Genomic DNA, 16,631 nt, shown 5'->3' with positions numbered 1-16,631 from the left:
GCCTGGGAAAGAAGAGGCTAGAAAAGGACATACATGGAGGAATAACAGCTTTCAAAAGCTCCTGCATATACTAGGAAATGTCCAAGGCCACACACATGCCCAGGGCTTGACACAGGAAGGATCTGAGAAGACCGCAAACGTTCGCTTCTGGCTAACCTTTCGATGCAAGCAGGAAGTAAAGGCTACAGCAGAGTTGTAAACAGTCTTGCTAAGTGTTAAGCAGTGCCCCCATAAAGAATGAATGTGCAAAGACTGGAAGGTGATCTCTTTTTTTGTGTGGCTCCAGGTATTTAAGGAAAACTCTGTCAAATCACTAGCTGACCATAAACTAACAAAACAGAGACTTCAGTGACCACACACACACACCAAAGAATACAGTCTCTACAAGAAATTGTTCAGAAAAGTCATTAAACAAATAAACAACTATAACCCACAATAAGCCAGCAACAACAAACCCTAGGGAGGAGGAAGAATCTGATTTCCAGAGTTGCCACATTATAATATGCAAAATGTCCAGTTTTCAACAACAAGAAATTACAAGGTACACAAAGAAATAGGAAAGTACAGCCTATTAACAGTAGAAATTAACAGAAACTGGCCAGACGTGGTGGCTCACACCTATAATCTCAATACCTTGGGAGGCTGAGGCAGGAGGATTCCTTGAGGCCAGGAGTTCAAGACCAGCCTGGGCAACATAGTGAGACCCCATGTCTACCAAAAAATAGAAAAAGTAGCCGAACATGGTGGCGTGCATCTGTAGTCCCACCTACTCAGGAGGCTGAGGTGGGAGGCTTCCTTGAGCCCAGGAGTTCAAGGCCGCAGTGAGCTGAGATTGAGCCACTGCACTCCAGCCCGGGTGACAGAGCAAGACTTCATCTCTTTAAAAAAAATTTTTTTAAAAAGAAACTGTCTTTGAAGAAGCCCAGATATTTGACTTACTAAACAGAGACTTTCAATCAACTGTCTTAAATATGCTCAAAGACATAAAGAAAGTGAAGGACAAAGAACTAAAGAAAATCAAGAGAACAATGTTTTACCTAATAGAAGACATCAATAAAAATATAGAAATGATAAAAAAGGGAACCAAATAGAAAACCTGGAGTTGAAAATAACTGATATCAAAAATTCACTAAGAGGGGTTCAGTAGCAGATTTGAGCAGGCAGAAGAAAGAATCACCAAATTTGAAGATACATCAACTGAGATTATTCAGTCTAAGGAGCAGAAAAAGAAAAGAGTGAAGAAAACTGAACAGAGCCTAGGAGACCTGTGGGATACCCTCAAGCATACCAACATACACAGAATGGGAGTCCCAGAAAGAGAAGAGAGAAAGAAAGGAGCAGAAAGAATATTTGAAGAAATATTGTCTTATAAGGTCTGGGCTATAAAGAAAAAAATACTTGAAGAAATAATGGTTGAAAACTTCTCAAAAGTGATAAAGACATGAATGCACATCTAAGAAGCTCGACAAACTCCACATAAAATAAACCTAAAGAGATCCACACTCAAACAGATTATAACCAAATTGTTGACAAAGAAACATAGAAAATATTGAGTGCAGCAAGAGGGAAGCAGCTCACTACATATAAGTGATCCTTAATAAGATTATTCCCTGATTTATCAGAATGAGGGATGATGTATAGTAACCCTGAAAGAAAAACAATTGTTAATCAAGAATCCTGTATTCAATAAAATTCTCCACCAAAACTGAAAGAAGGCCAGGCACAGTGGCTCACACCTGTAATCCCACTGTAATCTCAGCACTTTGGGAGGCTGAGGCAGGCAGATCACCTGAGGTCAGGAGTTCAAGACTAGCCTGGCCAACATGAGGAAGCCTTGTCTATACTAAAAATACAAAAATTAGCTAGGCGTGATGGCACATGTCTGTAATCCCAGCTACTTGGGAGGCTGAAGCAGGAGAATCACTTGAACCTGGGAGGTGGAGGTTACAGTGAGCTGAGATCATGCCACTGCACTCCAGCCTGGACAACAGACCAAGACTCTGTCTCAAAAAATAAAAACAAGGCCAGGCACGGTGGCTCACACCTGTAATCCCAGCACTTTGAGAGGCCGAGGCAGGTGGATCACCTGAGGTCAGGAGTTGGAGACCAGCCTGACCAACATGGTGAAACCCTGTCTATACTAAAGATACAAAAATTATCTGGCGTAGCGGTAGGCGCCTGTAATCCCAGCTGAGGCAGGAGAATTGCTTGAACCTGGGAGGCGGAGGCTGCTGTGAGCCGAGATCTCGCCACTGCACTCTAGCCTGGGCGACAGACTGAGATTCCGTCTCAAAAAATAAAATAAAATAAAAACAAAAAACTGAAAGAAATCAAGACATTCTCATACAAACAAAAGTTGAGGAAGTTTGCTTCTAGTAGACCTGCCCTATGAGAAATGCTAAGGGAAATTATTCAGGAAGAAATGAAAGAACACAAGTAACTCTAGCTATACAAAAAAATAAAAAATAAAAACATCAGTAAGGAAACTACATAGGTAAACATAAAAGCTAGTATTATTGTATTTTTTGTTTGTCACTCGTTGTTGTTGTTGTTGTTGTTGTTGTATTTGAGACAGAGTCTTGCTCTGTTGCTCAGGCTGAGTGTAGTGGCATGATCTCAGCTCACTGCAACCTCCACCTCCTGGGTTCAAGTGATTCTCCTGCCTCAGCCTCCTGAGTAGCTGGGACTACAGGTGCATGCCACCACATCTGGCTAATTTTTGTCTTTTTTAGTAGAGACAGAGTTTTACCATGTTGCCCAGGCTGGTCTCGAACTCCTGACCTCAGGTGATCCACCCACCTCGGCTTCCCAAAGTGCTGGGATTACAGGCGTGAGCCACCGCACCCGGCCTGTCACTCACTTTTTTTTCTATATGATTTAAAAGGCAAATGCATAAAACAATAATTATAAATGTATCTGAATGAACACACAATGTATAAAGATATAATGTATGACAATAACAACATAAAGGGAGAAGGTGGAGCTACATAGGAACACGGTGTTTGTACATTATTTAAGCTAAATTGGTATTAATTCAAACTAAATTATTATAAATTTAGGATGTTAATTATAACCCCCAAGGTAACATTAACAAAATAACTAAAAATATACATTCATAAAAGGAAATGAGAATCAAAATAATACACTAGAAAAATCAATTAAACATAAGAGAAGACACAGATATGATATAAAGGAAATAAACAACAAAATGGCAGAAGCAAGGCCTTACTTACCAGTTTTTTAAAATGTAAATGGATTAAACTCTTCAGTTAAAAGGCAGAGTTAGTGGCATAGATTAAAAAACAGACTCCAACTATATAATATCTGCAAGAGACTCAATTTACGTCCAAAGACACAAATAGGATGAAAGTGAAAAGATGGAAAAAGATATTCCATGCAAATAGTCATCAAAAGAGAACTGGAGTAGCTATAGAAATATCAGACAAAACAGCCAGTAAGACAAAAATTGTTACTAGAGAGGACATTTTATAGTCATAAAAGGAACAATGCATCAATAACATATAGCAATTATAAACATATGTGGGCCAGGTGCAGTAGCTCACCCTTGTAATCCCAACACTTTGGGAGGCCAAAGTGGGAGGGTCACTTGAGCCCAGGTGTTCGAGACCAGCCTCAGCAACAAAACAAGACCCTGTCTCTACAAAAAGTTTTAAAATTAGTCGGGTGTAGTGGCGTGTGCTGGTAGTTCTAGCTACTAAGGAGGCTAAGGTGGGAAGATCCCTTGAGCCCAGGAGGTCGAGGTTGCAGTGAGCTATGATCACGCCACTGCACTCCAGCCTTGGTGACAAAATAAAAAATAAGCATATGTGCATCTAATAAGAGAATCCACAGTACATGAAACAGAAACTAACAGAATTAAATGGAGAAATAGATAAATCAACAATAATAGTTGAGACTTCAATATTTCATTTTCAAAATGGATAGAATAACTAGACAGAAGATCAAGAAGAAAATAGAAGACTTGAAGAGCATCATACACCAACTAGACATAATAGACATCTGTAGAGCACTTTATTCAACACTATTCTTCTGAAGTGCACATGGATCATTCTCAAGGCTAAACCGTGTTAGGCCACAAAACAAATCACAGTAAATTTTAAAAGATTTCAATCATATAAAGTATATTCTAGGTCAAAATAGAATGAAATTAGAAATAAATAACAAGGAAATTGACTCAAAATGTTATCAAAATAACAAGTAAATTACCTCAAAATGGACCTAAATATAAGAGCTAACACCCTAAACCTCTTAGAAGAACTCATAGGAGTAAATCTTCATGACCTTGGATTGGGCCATGGTTTCTTGGCTATGAAACCAAAAACACAAGCAATGAAAGAAAAATAGATAAATTGGACTTCATCAAAATTGAAAAATTTTTGCCTCAAGGGACATAATCAAAAGTACAAAAAGACAACCCACAAAATGAGAGAAAATATTTGCAAATCACGTACCTGATAAAGGTCTACTGTCCAGAATATGTGAACAACTCTTACTACTTAACAACAAAAAAATAACCCATAATGAGCAAAGGACTTGAAGAGCTATTTCTTCAAAGAAGTTTAAAAATGGCCATGAAGCACATAAAGAGATGCTCAATGTCATTAGGGAATTGCAAATCAAAACCACAAGGAGATACCACTTCAAACCCACTAGAATGACTATACTCAAACAAATAGACAATAAGAAGTGTTGACAAGAACACTCATACATTGCTGGTGAGAATGTAAAATGGTGCCACCACTTGGAAAACAGTTTGGCAGTTTCTCGATAAGTTAAACATAGAATTACCATGGGATGCAGGTATATACCCCAAATGATTGAAAACAGGTGTTCAAAGAAAAACTTGCTCACAAATGTTCATAGTAGCATTATTCATGATAACCAAAAAGTAGAAATAACTAATGTCCATCAGCTGATGAATGATAAGCAAAATGTTGTATATCCATACAACAAAATACTACTCAGCTGTAAAAAGAAATGAGGTACTGATACATGCAACAACATGGATGAACCTTGAAAACATGATGCTAAGGGGAAAAAGCCAGACACAAAAGGCCACATATTGTATGATTCCATGTATATGAAATATCTAAAATAGGCAAAATCCATAGAGACAGAAAGCATATTCATGGTTATCAGGCACTGGGGAAATGGGGAATTACTGCTTATTGGAAATACGGTTTCCTTTTTGGGTAATGAAAATATTCTGGAACTGTATAGTGGTGATGGGTGCAAAACTTTGTGGATGAACTAAATACCACTGAATTGTACACTTTAAAATGGTTAAAATGGTAAATTTTATGTTATATATATTTTACCAGAATAAAAATAAAGACATACAGAAAAGTTAGAAGAATAGTTCAAAGAATTTTTATATATACCCTTCATCTACATTCCCTAAATGTTAGTATTTTAATGCATTTGCTTTTTCTCCTCACTTCCACTCCTCTATCCTTCTTCCCTTCTCCTTCCCCTTCCCCTGCTTCCCTTTTCCTACCTCTCCCTCCCTCTCTCTTGCTCTGTCTCCATTTCTCTCTGTCTCCATCTCTCTTGGTCTCTCTCTGTGTATGTGTGTGTGTGTGTGTGTGTGTGTGCATTTTACAGACCTTCTTTAAATTTTAACAGTTGTCCCACTAATGTTCTTTATGGAAAAAAGCTTTTGTTTTTTCTGGTCAACAATCCAATCTAGGATCACACATTGCATTTCATTTTCATGTCTCTTTAATCTCTTTTATCTTGGAGCAATTGCACAGTCTTTTGTTGTCATTCATGACCTTGATGTATTTGAAGAGTCAGGCCATTTATTTTCTAGAATGACCTTCAATTTCGGTTTGTCTAAAGCTTCCTCATGATTAGATCCAAGGTATGCCTTTATTGGCAGGAATACCACAGAAGGCATAACTGTGTCCTTCTCAGTGCATCATATCAGGAGGCACATGATCTCATTTGTCCCATTACTGTGTGCTAACTTTGATCATTTGGCTAAGGTGGATCTTCCTGGTCTCTCCAATGTAAATGTACTGTTTCTCCCTTTGTAATTAATAAGTATCTTGTGGAGACATATTTTGAGACTATGTAAAAGTCCTATTTCTCATCAACTTTTCACATTATCTATTCACATTCTTCTCTGAAACAGCTATTACTGGTGTTTTCATATAATGATGATTTTCTAATTTCATCATTCTTCCTATATTTATTAGCTGGTGTTCTACTGTAAGGAAAATCTCTTCTCACCCACTTAGTTTTTCATCAAATAAATATTTATTCATCAAATAATATATATGTCAAATAAAGTTTTAATTAGTCATCAAATACATATTTATTTGTTGAATAAATATTGATTATTCATCAAATAAATAAATATCAAATCCCAGATTGTTACTTTTTTCTGTTATCTTCATTTATTTTTATGCCCACATTGTCTCAGATTTAGCCAATAGGAGCCCATTCAAGCTGGCTCCTGTACTTTTGATCTGTCCCCATCATTCTTTGAGTACTTCCTTGTTCACTGACGCAACCAGATGTTCCAAGCTCATCTTATGCTTTCCTGGTCTCAACTCTGTAATCAGCCAAGTCTTCAAAGCCCTGGTTCCTTTTAATGGAAACTGGTATTTGGAAACCAAGGTCTGGGCACAATATGTGCTTTTGTGGTAGCTATTTGATAATAGCGACCACGTGATATACAGCAGGAGAAAGGAAATGACTGCATTCCTTTTTTTTTTTTTTTTTTTTTTTTGAGATGGAGTCTCACTCTGTCACCCAGGCTGGAGTGCAGTGGCACCATCTCAGCTCACTGCAACCTCTGCCCCCTGGGTTCTAGCGATTCTCCTGCCTCAGCCTCCCGAGTAGCTGGGATTACAGACACCTGCCACCACGCCCGGCTAATTTTTTTGTATTTTTAGTAGAGACGGGTTTTCACCATGTTGGCCAGGCTGATCTCAAACTCCTGACCTCAGATGATCCACCCGCCTCAGCCTCCCAAAGTGCTAGGATTACAGGCATGAGTCACCGCGCCCTGCCTACTCTGCATTACTTTTTATAGGTCAATCCACACCTGGAATATAAACGAATGAGAGTGTTTTCAGAGACAAGCCTAGAGAAGATATCTACTGGGAAAAGAGACATCTTGGGGTAGAGAAAGGGAAAAGCAATGATTACTATATTCAAATATCTAAAGGGATGTTGTAGAAGAAATGGTGTCTATAGTCATGTCCTGAGCCCCTAAAGGGTTCTAATGGTTGGAAAAAGACTTCTGTTTCATCAGTCAGTTAACATATGTTAATCACCTATTACTATCAGGCTGTGGCAGTGAGTGCTGATTGCCCTGCTATTGCTCTTCTGCCCATCTTTTTCATGAATATAACCCAGATATCATTCTGGTTAGCAAAATGCCTTACTAAAATACTCACCTTTCCATACTTCCCTGAAGCTTGAAGTGGCCGTATGACATAGTTCTGCCCAATGAGATATAAGCTGAAGAATACTGGCAATTTCCAAGAAAATTTCGCCTTCCCGATATAGGTGCCACCCATCTTCCTGGTTTTCCCCTTCTCTGGCCTGTCTGGAATGCAGATGTGATCCTACTCGAAAGAACAAAAGACATATTACAAACACCAACAGAACCACAGACCAAAGATGGCAGAACCAAAAGATAGAAGGAGCCTGGTTCCCAGAAAGCATTCTTGCCTGATTTCTCCACAGTTGGGCTTGCTGTCTTCTGGGCTTACTGTTACGTGAGAAGAATGAATCCCTTTCTTGTTTAAGCCACTATAATAGGTTTCTGTTAAATGCAGCTGAGATGCAGTCCTAATCCAGGCACTGTGCTAAGTCCTAGGAGGGGAAAGGCCACCTAGTGGAGTCACTGGCTTTTCCTGCCTATCAGACAGAATGTGAGGAAGACTTCCTAAAAACTGGAACACTACCAAGATGGACTTAACCCCAGGAGAAGACGTGATCCCCCTGACTACGAAGGAATGTGTGTAGAGGCTGGGTGGTACTTTTGCAGCTGGGATGTTGTAAAGCAGTATTGAGCACAGAGTGAAAGGCTAATTCAATGACCTTTAAAGTCTATTCTAGTGCAAAAATTTTTCTAAGAGTCAGAAAGTTAAAAAAAAAAAAAATAGATGGACTCAGGGCATGCTAAGCTTTCCCTGGACAGTTAGTGTTTGGGTTTTTTTTTTTGTATTTTTGTTTTTTTGAGACAGAGTCTTGCTCTGTCACCCAGGCTGGAGTGCAGTGGCACGATCTTGGCTCACGGCAACCTCTGCCTCCCGGGTTCGAGCAATTCTCCTGCCTCAGCCTCCCAAGTAGCTGGGATTACAGGCACACCCACCATGCCTGGCTAACTTTTTGTAGTAGAGATGGGGTTTCACTGTGTTAGCCAGGATGGTCTCTATCTCCTGATCTCGTGATCCGCCCGCCTCGGCCTCCCAAAGTGCTGAGATTATAGGCGTGAGCCACCACGCCCAGCCGACAGTTAGTGTTTTTTAGCTGTAGTCTGCATTTGGATCCATGATTTTCATTAAAGTTCCTAAGAATGCATGCTCCCTCAGCACCCCCTGGGTAAACATGTTATAGCAATTTTAAGTTTCTAATGAAATTTTTGTTGTAATTTATTTGTAGCAATCTAATTTATCCCTTTTTTTACGACTAGAATTTTTATTTATCTTGGATTTACAAAGTTAATATTGCCGTAAAACATAGCAGCATTTTAATTTTTAGATAGTAATAGATTTATTATTTTTATCTGTGTTTAAAATCATAGTAGTCTGGGCACCGTGGTGCACAACTGTAGTGCCAGCTACTCAAAAGGCTAAGGCAGGAAGATCTCTTGAGCCCAGGAGTTCTAGGCTGTAGTACGTGATGAACACACCTGTGAATAGCCACTGCACTCCAGCCTGGGCAACATGGCGAGACCCTGCTAGAACAAAAAAGAAAAAAAAAACCATAGGAATAAGATGCATTTTCACCACTTTGGAATGTTTATGTCCCATAAATAACCATTAGGTATCTATTTATTGGCAGAGTTTCTGTAAATATATGAATGCTCTTGATGAGAAAAGGAGATTTTTTTTTCCTCTCAGAGTGGAAGCCAGGTTCTTTGGTGGGATACTCACCCATCAAACATAAGAAAGGAAAGGTCAAGACTTTACTGGGTTCTATGGTTGATCCCAAGCCTGAGATAGGAGGATGAGCTGCACAACTTTGTGAAGGTAGCCAAGGGTAACTGGGGAGTTATTAAGGGCACAATAGAGGTTTATTGAGTGAATCAACAAATGAATCCTTTGGCAGCCTGATTGTTCCTGAGTAGATGATTTTGAACAGCCCACAGTTCAAAGATTTCTCAAAGCCCACAGTTTTGAGAAATCAGTGTTTCTCAAAAGGCATCACAATAGGGGGTGCAAGGAAGGTAAAAAAGGCAGCGTTTAAAACAGAAATTACTCAGGGTCTCACTTCTACCTGCTGAATCAGAATCTCTGCAGCCGGCAGACAGAAATCTGCATTTTAACAAACCCCAACCCAGTCCAGAGGATTCTGCTGTATAATAAACTTTGCTAACTATGGACACGCATGCTGTTCCAGCTGAAGTTTCCACGGAGGGACGGAACCTTAGAGGGAGGCAGGAGTTCCAGCTGGAGCAGGATTTTGGGGTGGTCGTCCTTGAGAGGGCAGCCATAGTACATGTGCTTGTCTCTAGCGACACCTGCTGGTTGAGAGTGACAATTAACAACCCCTGAAACTACACAGGTGTTTTCTCTAATGGGGCCTCCAATACTAAAGGCATTTAGTGTTTGCATTCTAACAGTGGTAATTAACATACCAAAAGCCCCAGATATGGGACACTAACTTTTATATGTGTATCCTCTTTTCACTAGCTTTCAGGTAGAAACAATATATACTTGAAGAATATTGTCCTTCGATTATCTTACATGTTTCTTAGAATGAATGTTCCCGTTTTACGTTCATTTGGAAAAAGATCAACTTTTGGATATTCTCTGAAAGGATTGACTGAATTTTTTTTTTTTTTTTTTTTTTTTTTTTTTTTGAGATAGTATCTTGCTCTGTCGCCCAGGTTGAAGTGCAGTGGCGCGATGTCGGCTCGCTGCAACCTCCACCTCCCGGGTTCAAGCGATTCTCCTACGTCAGCCTCCCGAGTAGCTGAGACTATAGGTGCCCACCACCATGCCCAGCTAGTTTTTATATTTTTAGTAGAGGTTTCACCATGTTGGCCAGGCTGGTCTAGAACTCCTGACCTCAAAAGATCCACCCATCTTGGCCTCCCAAAGTGCCGGGATTACAGGCATGAGCCACCGCACCCAGCCTACTGAACTTTTTGACTAGGGAATTTGTTCTCTGTTATTGTTTTATGGAAATAAGAAGCAGCTAATTCTTATCTGACATCAAAGACTCAAGGCAAGATAAAAAAAAAAAAAGTACCATGATATCTTAGAGAAAAATTGGTTCTTCTACTTTCCTGAGCACCTACTATATGCCAGTATTCCTCTCAGGGAGGCTCACAGTTGAGGGATGGAGAGGGTATAGGTGTGGTCAGTGTAGCAATAGAAGTGTGTATAATGTGTCACAGTAGTTGGGGGTGGGGGCAACAATTCATTCCATTGGGGTGGGTCAAGGAATAAGTTGAGGCCTAGGGGAAAAGTGTGATCTTCCAAATCCTCCACAGACATCGCCAGATCTGAAGTTCCCAGAAAAGAGACTGGTGTGTGCTAAGGCATAAAGGTGTGAAATAGCATTTGCGGCATATGCACTTGGAAAGCAGTAACCTCCAAATAATATGTTCTTATAAAGTGTGAGGCTGGAAATGATAAGAGATGAGGCCAAGGAGTCAGGCCACGTCTCACCCACCTGCCAAGAAGGTTAGATTTTATCCTGTAGGTGGTGAATAACCACAGAATAGTTTAAATGTAAGATTTGCTTTTTATCAGGTTGTTTATCCCACTGGAATATCAATGCACCAAGTACAGAACCTCCTATTTATCTGACAGTGGTCAAAACTGAGTCAAAAGGCCTAAGATTATATCTATTAATTGAGAATTTCATGCAGATTAAACACAAAAAGTCCCAGTCCCTTTGGAAAGTATCTTAGCATTCTGGTAATTACATTTGACCTGTGTGCTGTAAAAGGTTTTGGTTTTAGTTTTAATGTAGATATTTAACAGAGCTGAATTTCTGTGCCTTTTATGTGTGAGCTGCTGCACTGCCTCCTCTCCTTGTCCTAACAGGGACTCACACACAGCATTCCCCTCACACAGACCCCAGAAAATCCCATCGGTGTCCTTACTGGGGCCAAACGCTGAGCACTGGTTCCTAGAACCTGAGGCATGAAATAAACCAATTCATTGTTTTCTGCATAATTTCGCATGCTTTTAAAATAATAAGTGATAATGGATACATTACCATGTTGCCTTTCACAACATGGGTAAGATGCTCACTTTGTGGTCGTACACATGATCAGGACCTTCCCTCATGGAAGAAGGATAAAGAATCCCTTTGTTTCACCCTCCTCCCTCCTGCTTGGTCTTCAGCCATACCATGTATGTCTTTATGCACTTATCATGGTCTGGTGGAAAAGCATGGAATTTGGAACCTGATGGACTTGAGTTTGGATCTTGCCCACCCCATCACCTTGCCAAGTTCCTTAACTTCTCTTTCTTTACCTGGCAAAAGGAGCTAATAATGCCCTCTCTTGAAGATTGAGTGAAAAGTGTGATTATATCCTGAAACCAGTGCCCAACACACAGCAGATTCTTAATAAATGCTAGTCCTTTCCATTCTTTTTCTATCTTGCCCTTGATATCAGTGGGCCATCAGAAGGCCAGGAAGCAGCCAGGCATGGTGGCTTATACCTGTAATCCCAGCTACTCAGGAGGCTGAAGCTGGAGGATCATTTGTAGTCAGGAGTTTGAGACCAGCCTGGGCAACATAGCAAGATCTCATCCCTACAAAAAAAAAAAAAACAATTTAATTAGCCAGGTATGGTGGCATGTGCCTATAGTCCCAGCTACTCAGAGGACTGAGGCAGGAGTTTTGCTTGAGCCCAGCAGTTTGAGGCTACAGTGAACTATGATTGTACCACTACAGTCCAGTCTAGCCAACAGAATGAGACTCTGTCTCTAAAAATAATGATAATAGGCTGGGTGCGGTGGCTCACGCCTGTAATCCTAGTACTCTGGGAGGCTGAGGCGGGCGGATCACCTGAGGTCAGGAGTTCAAGACCAGCCTGGCCATGGTGAAACTCCATCTCTACTAAAAATACAAAAAATTAGTCGGGTGTAGTGGTGCATGCCTGTAATCCCAGCTACTCGGGAGGCTGAGGCAGGAGAATCGCTTGAACCTGGGAAGCGGAGGTTGCAGCGAGCCGAGATCGCGCCATTGCACTCCAGCCTGGGCAACAAGAGCAAAACTCTATCTCAAAAAAAAGAAAGAAAGAAAGAAAGAAAAAGATAATTAGAAGTAAATAATTTTTAAAAGACCAGGAAGCTCACAGCCTTCAGTTCACACTGCAACAGTAGTAATTGGCCATTAGATCATGCTGTTCAGTGTTGTCCTATGGGGCTTACCTCTGGAACAGGTTAATTAAATAAAATCACGCTTCTTAGCTTACGGATTTTCTGTCTTGATGTCTTTGTAACGATTTTGAGCTGTTTTGGGTATGGAGTCTGACAGTCATTAACTAGCCCCCACCCTTCCCACTCCCCTGTTGTTCCAAGAGGACCCCAGTTCTGTCAATATTTGCTCACCACTAGACGTGGGCCACAACCCCGAAATGATTCCCAAAGCCAGGCTTTACTGGCCTATGGGTTAAGCTGCCCCAGTTGCACAGATAAACAGCTTGTGCCTGACTGGCCTGCCCCCAAATCAGGAGAGAATCTCTTAGCCACTCGTGCTGAAATGTGACTTTCTTATTAGCAGATATTGCCTAACAGACTGTGGATTCTTGCTCATTGGCCAAGTCAACAGCCTAAAGGACCTTACTCTCAAAAATTTAGGTAAAAGTTAATCTTTGACTTAGAGGGACAACATTTTTGGGGACAGTCTTCATTGCATGTAGTTTGCTCTGTTTGCACTCATCTACTCTTAATGTAACATCCTGTAAATGCCAAGATGTTGGCAGATTGTAACTGAACAAAATTTGGCAGTGAACTTGACAATCAAAATAGAGCCAAGTGACAAAAGTTTGAAAAGACACAAAAGAAAAAGACTTATAAGCTGAAGAATGCTAGAGTTAGCATAGAGACATATGGTTATAGAAAAAAAATGTGAGTTTGCAAAGCTGTAGCACAGAACAGCACTAATATAAATGCCTGCCCAAATGTGGCTGCAAGACAAAGCTGGTGCCTGATATGGGGAGATAATGATGATCCTGAAATATTACCCTGCTGTATTTGTACTTGAAGGATTTTAAAGTATGTTCAAAGTAAATTTTATCTGTGTTTAATAAGCTCACAGGATAAGAAAGGAGATTGTGCCTTCATTGTAGTTTTATAAAGAGAGTATCTTTCAAGACATACACAAGACAGGAAAAGAAAAACCAGTCTTTGGAAAGACCATATGTTGCAATCTGAGAATTAGAAGGTTTGAACATCTATACTCCGAGAAGCCTCTTCTTTGCTTTGGAACTCCCAACTTACAGGTATAGCCAACTGTTAATTATTAATACAAATTAATTTAGTAATTTCTACCTTCTACCTAGTTCAGAAGTTCTCTTAGAAGGCAATGTATTTCTAGCTGGGCGCGGTGGCCCACGCCTGTAATAATACCACTTTGGGAGGCCGAGGTGGGTGGATCACCTGAGGTCAGGAGTTCGAGACAAGCCTGACCAATATGATGAAACCTCATCTCTACTAAAAATACAAAAATTAGCCGGGCATGGTGGCATGTGCCTGTAATCCAGCTACTCCGGAGGCTGAGACAGGAGAATCACTTGAACCCGGGAGTCAGAGGTAGCAGTGAGCCAAGATTGCACCATTGCACTCCAGCCTGGGCCATAATAGTGAAACTCCGTCTCAAAAAAAAAAAGAAGGCAATATGTTTCCATGCTGCCTGCTCTGAGAGTTGAGAGCAAAATCTGTTGCTTCCTACCTCCCATGCAGTGCTCCTTGCTCTGTCTTCTGGAACAGCAAGTGCCTATGCCGTTCAGCAGTTCTTCGAGCATTTGATTAGAGGAAGCATTTGATTAGAGGTCTCTTTTGTCTGCCATTATTCAGAACAAATGCATGGTCTCCAAGCCCTCCCCATCCAGGATCCCCTGACCCTGACCCTAGCAGAATGCGCCCTATTGCCTTGCATCACCCCAAGGTTTTGGCAGGAACAGAGGAAAGAGGCCAAATGTCCTATTTTACTTCTTGTTAGAGTTCTAGAAAGACCAAGGCAGTGAAAACACTTGATTAAATAAAAGTCAGGAAAATTGGTGACTTTTTTTATTTACAAAATGTCGGCATTCTCTTGGGCATGGGAAATAAAAGTTACAAACACTCTTTCCTTTGTCCCGGAGACATGTGCATGGTGAGGTAAAAGGGAGAGTTACAAAGACTCTTTTCTTTCACTGAGAATCATGCATCCCTTTTTAATATATCTCTTTCTTTTCTTTCAAATTAAAAATGTGCCAGAAAGTTGAGCTGATTTTGAGCTGATTATGAGTCAGTGCCAAGCTTATCCAAAATGGATGTTCTAGGCCGGGTATGGTGGCTCACGCCTGTAATCTCAGCACTTTCGGAGGCTGAGATGGGCGGATCACCTGAGGTTGGGAGTTCAAGACCAGCCTGACCAACAGGCAGAAACCCCCTCTCTACTAAAAATACAAAATTAGCCGGGCGTGGTGACACATGCCTGTAATCACAGCTACTCGGGAGGCTAAGGCAGGAGAATCACTTGAACCCGGGAGGCGGAGGTTGCAGTGAGCTGAGATCGCGCCATTGCACTCCAGCCTGGGCAACAAGAGTGAAACTCCATCTCAAAAAAAAAAAAAAAAAAAGGATGGTCTAGATAGACGTGCTGTTGTGTTGCTTTGATGTCCTACTGAGTTAAGCACTGCAAGAGTCCATTCAGAAAGACACAGATATATAGCATAATTTTGATAAATAAAAACAATTCAGAAAATGTTGAATAAAGTAACAAATATCCAGAGTTCCATAGGTTTAACCGTATCATATATTTTTAAAAGGCAGGTGTTAAGCCTTTTAAAAACGATTTCACCTTAAAATTATTTATTTTCCTTATAAAACAATACCTGGAAGTGGTTCCTCTGGTTTTCAAATATATGATGTGATAAATGGAATGCATTAATATTTTATGAATTAGATGTGCTGGAATGGCATACATTGCTCCTGGAACAGCTATCATTTACTGAACACTTTTTCTCCTTTTGCCTAGTAAGCAAAAGCCACTGTGCTAAGGGCTTTCTAGGCATTATCTTTAAATCCTTGTAAGAATCATGAGACAGAGAGTCGTTCCCATTTTAAAGTTGAGATCACAATGACTCAGAAACTTAAGTTATATTACTAGAGGTCAGAGAGCCTCTGGCAAGTTATTCAACTAAGCATTAGAGCCACAGTCATTAAAAGAGTTCTGGATTACAGGAGTTTATATAGTAATCCACATTCAGAGAATAGAGCAGCGACACTCATAATCCAATCTTGCATTAGGTTCACAAGACTTCAGAAATCTCTTTTTTTTTTTTTTTTTTTGAGACAGAGTTTCGCTCTGTTGCCCAGGCAGGCAGAGTGCAGTGGCGCGATCTCGGCTCACTGCAAGCTCCGCTTCCTGGGTTCACGCCATTCTCCTGCCTCAGCCTCCCGAGTAGCTGGGACTACAGGTGCCTACCACGGCGCCCGGCTAATTTTTTGTATTTTTAGTAGAGGCGGGGTTTCACCGTGTTAGCCAGGATAGTCTCAATCTCCTGACCTCTTGATCCACCCGCCTCGGCCTCCCAAAGTGCTGGAATTACAGGCGTGAGCCACCGTGCCCAGCCAGGAATCTGCTTTGAATTCCTTCAGCACACTGGTGCATTGTCAGTATTTTTCAGTCTTGCACAGGCCTAACTTTTCCAGTAAGTTCGGACCTCTGGTAGAAGTGACTACAGTACTGAGCATACTCAAGTGTTTCACTGAGTGCCAGTTGAGAGAGGTGACAGCGTTAGGTTGGACTCTCCTACCTGAGTGATGACAATAAGGAAGTCCACCAACTTCCTTTTTTTCCTCAAGGTCAGAGTTACATCTAGCAACTTAGGTACTCAAGCCAAGTAGTTAGAAATTTCCCCTCAAATCAGCAGCGTGGAAGCTGGTCCCTCTGTACTGCACAGAAAGGGGCCCTCATGATCTCATGATGCAGGACTCCTGCCCTGACCTTGGGCCTCCTGCTCCATCCTTTTTTTTTTTTTTGAGACAGAGTCTTACTCTGTAGCCAGGCTGGAGTGAAGTGGCACCATCTCGGCTCACTGCAACCTCTGCATCCCGGGTTCAAGCAATTCTCCTGCCTCAGCCTCCTGAGTAGCTGGAACTACAGGCGCGTGCCACCACACCTAGCTAATTTTTGTATTTTTAGTAGAGACGGGGTTTCACCATGTTGGCCAGGATGGTCTCGATCTCTTAAAC

The 16,631-nt window shown here is 41.0% G+C and overlaps 1 protein-coding gene across 3 annotated transcripts in view; it reads left to right on the top strand.

The window, feature by feature from the left end:
* Positions 1–16,631, top strand: part of SLC44A1 (solute carrier family 44 member 1) — a 196,416-nt gene that overhangs the window by 162,470 nt on the left and 17,315 nt on the right. The window contains exons 16-17 of one of the 3 annotated variants that reach the window (XR_010148599.1): positions 12,952–13,028; positions 13,482–13,672. The exons of the other annotated variants lie outside the window; for them this stretch is intronic. The gene's annotated coding sequence lies outside the window, so the exon portion shown is untranslated. The remainder of the gene's footprint in view (positions 1–12,951; positions 13,029–13,481; positions 13,673–16,631) is intronic. 3 annotated transcript variants of the gene reach the window in all.

This window comes from Pan troglodytes, chromosome 11 (assembly GCF_028858775.2).
Source record: "Pan troglodytes isolate AG18354 chromosome 11, NHGRI_mPanTro3-v2.0_pri, whole genome shotgun sequence".
Taxonomy (NCBI): domain Eukaryota; kingdom Metazoa; phylum Chordata; class Mammalia; order Primates; family Hominidae; genus Pan; species Pan troglodytes.
This window is presented reverse-complemented; position numbering and strand designations above follow the sequence as displayed.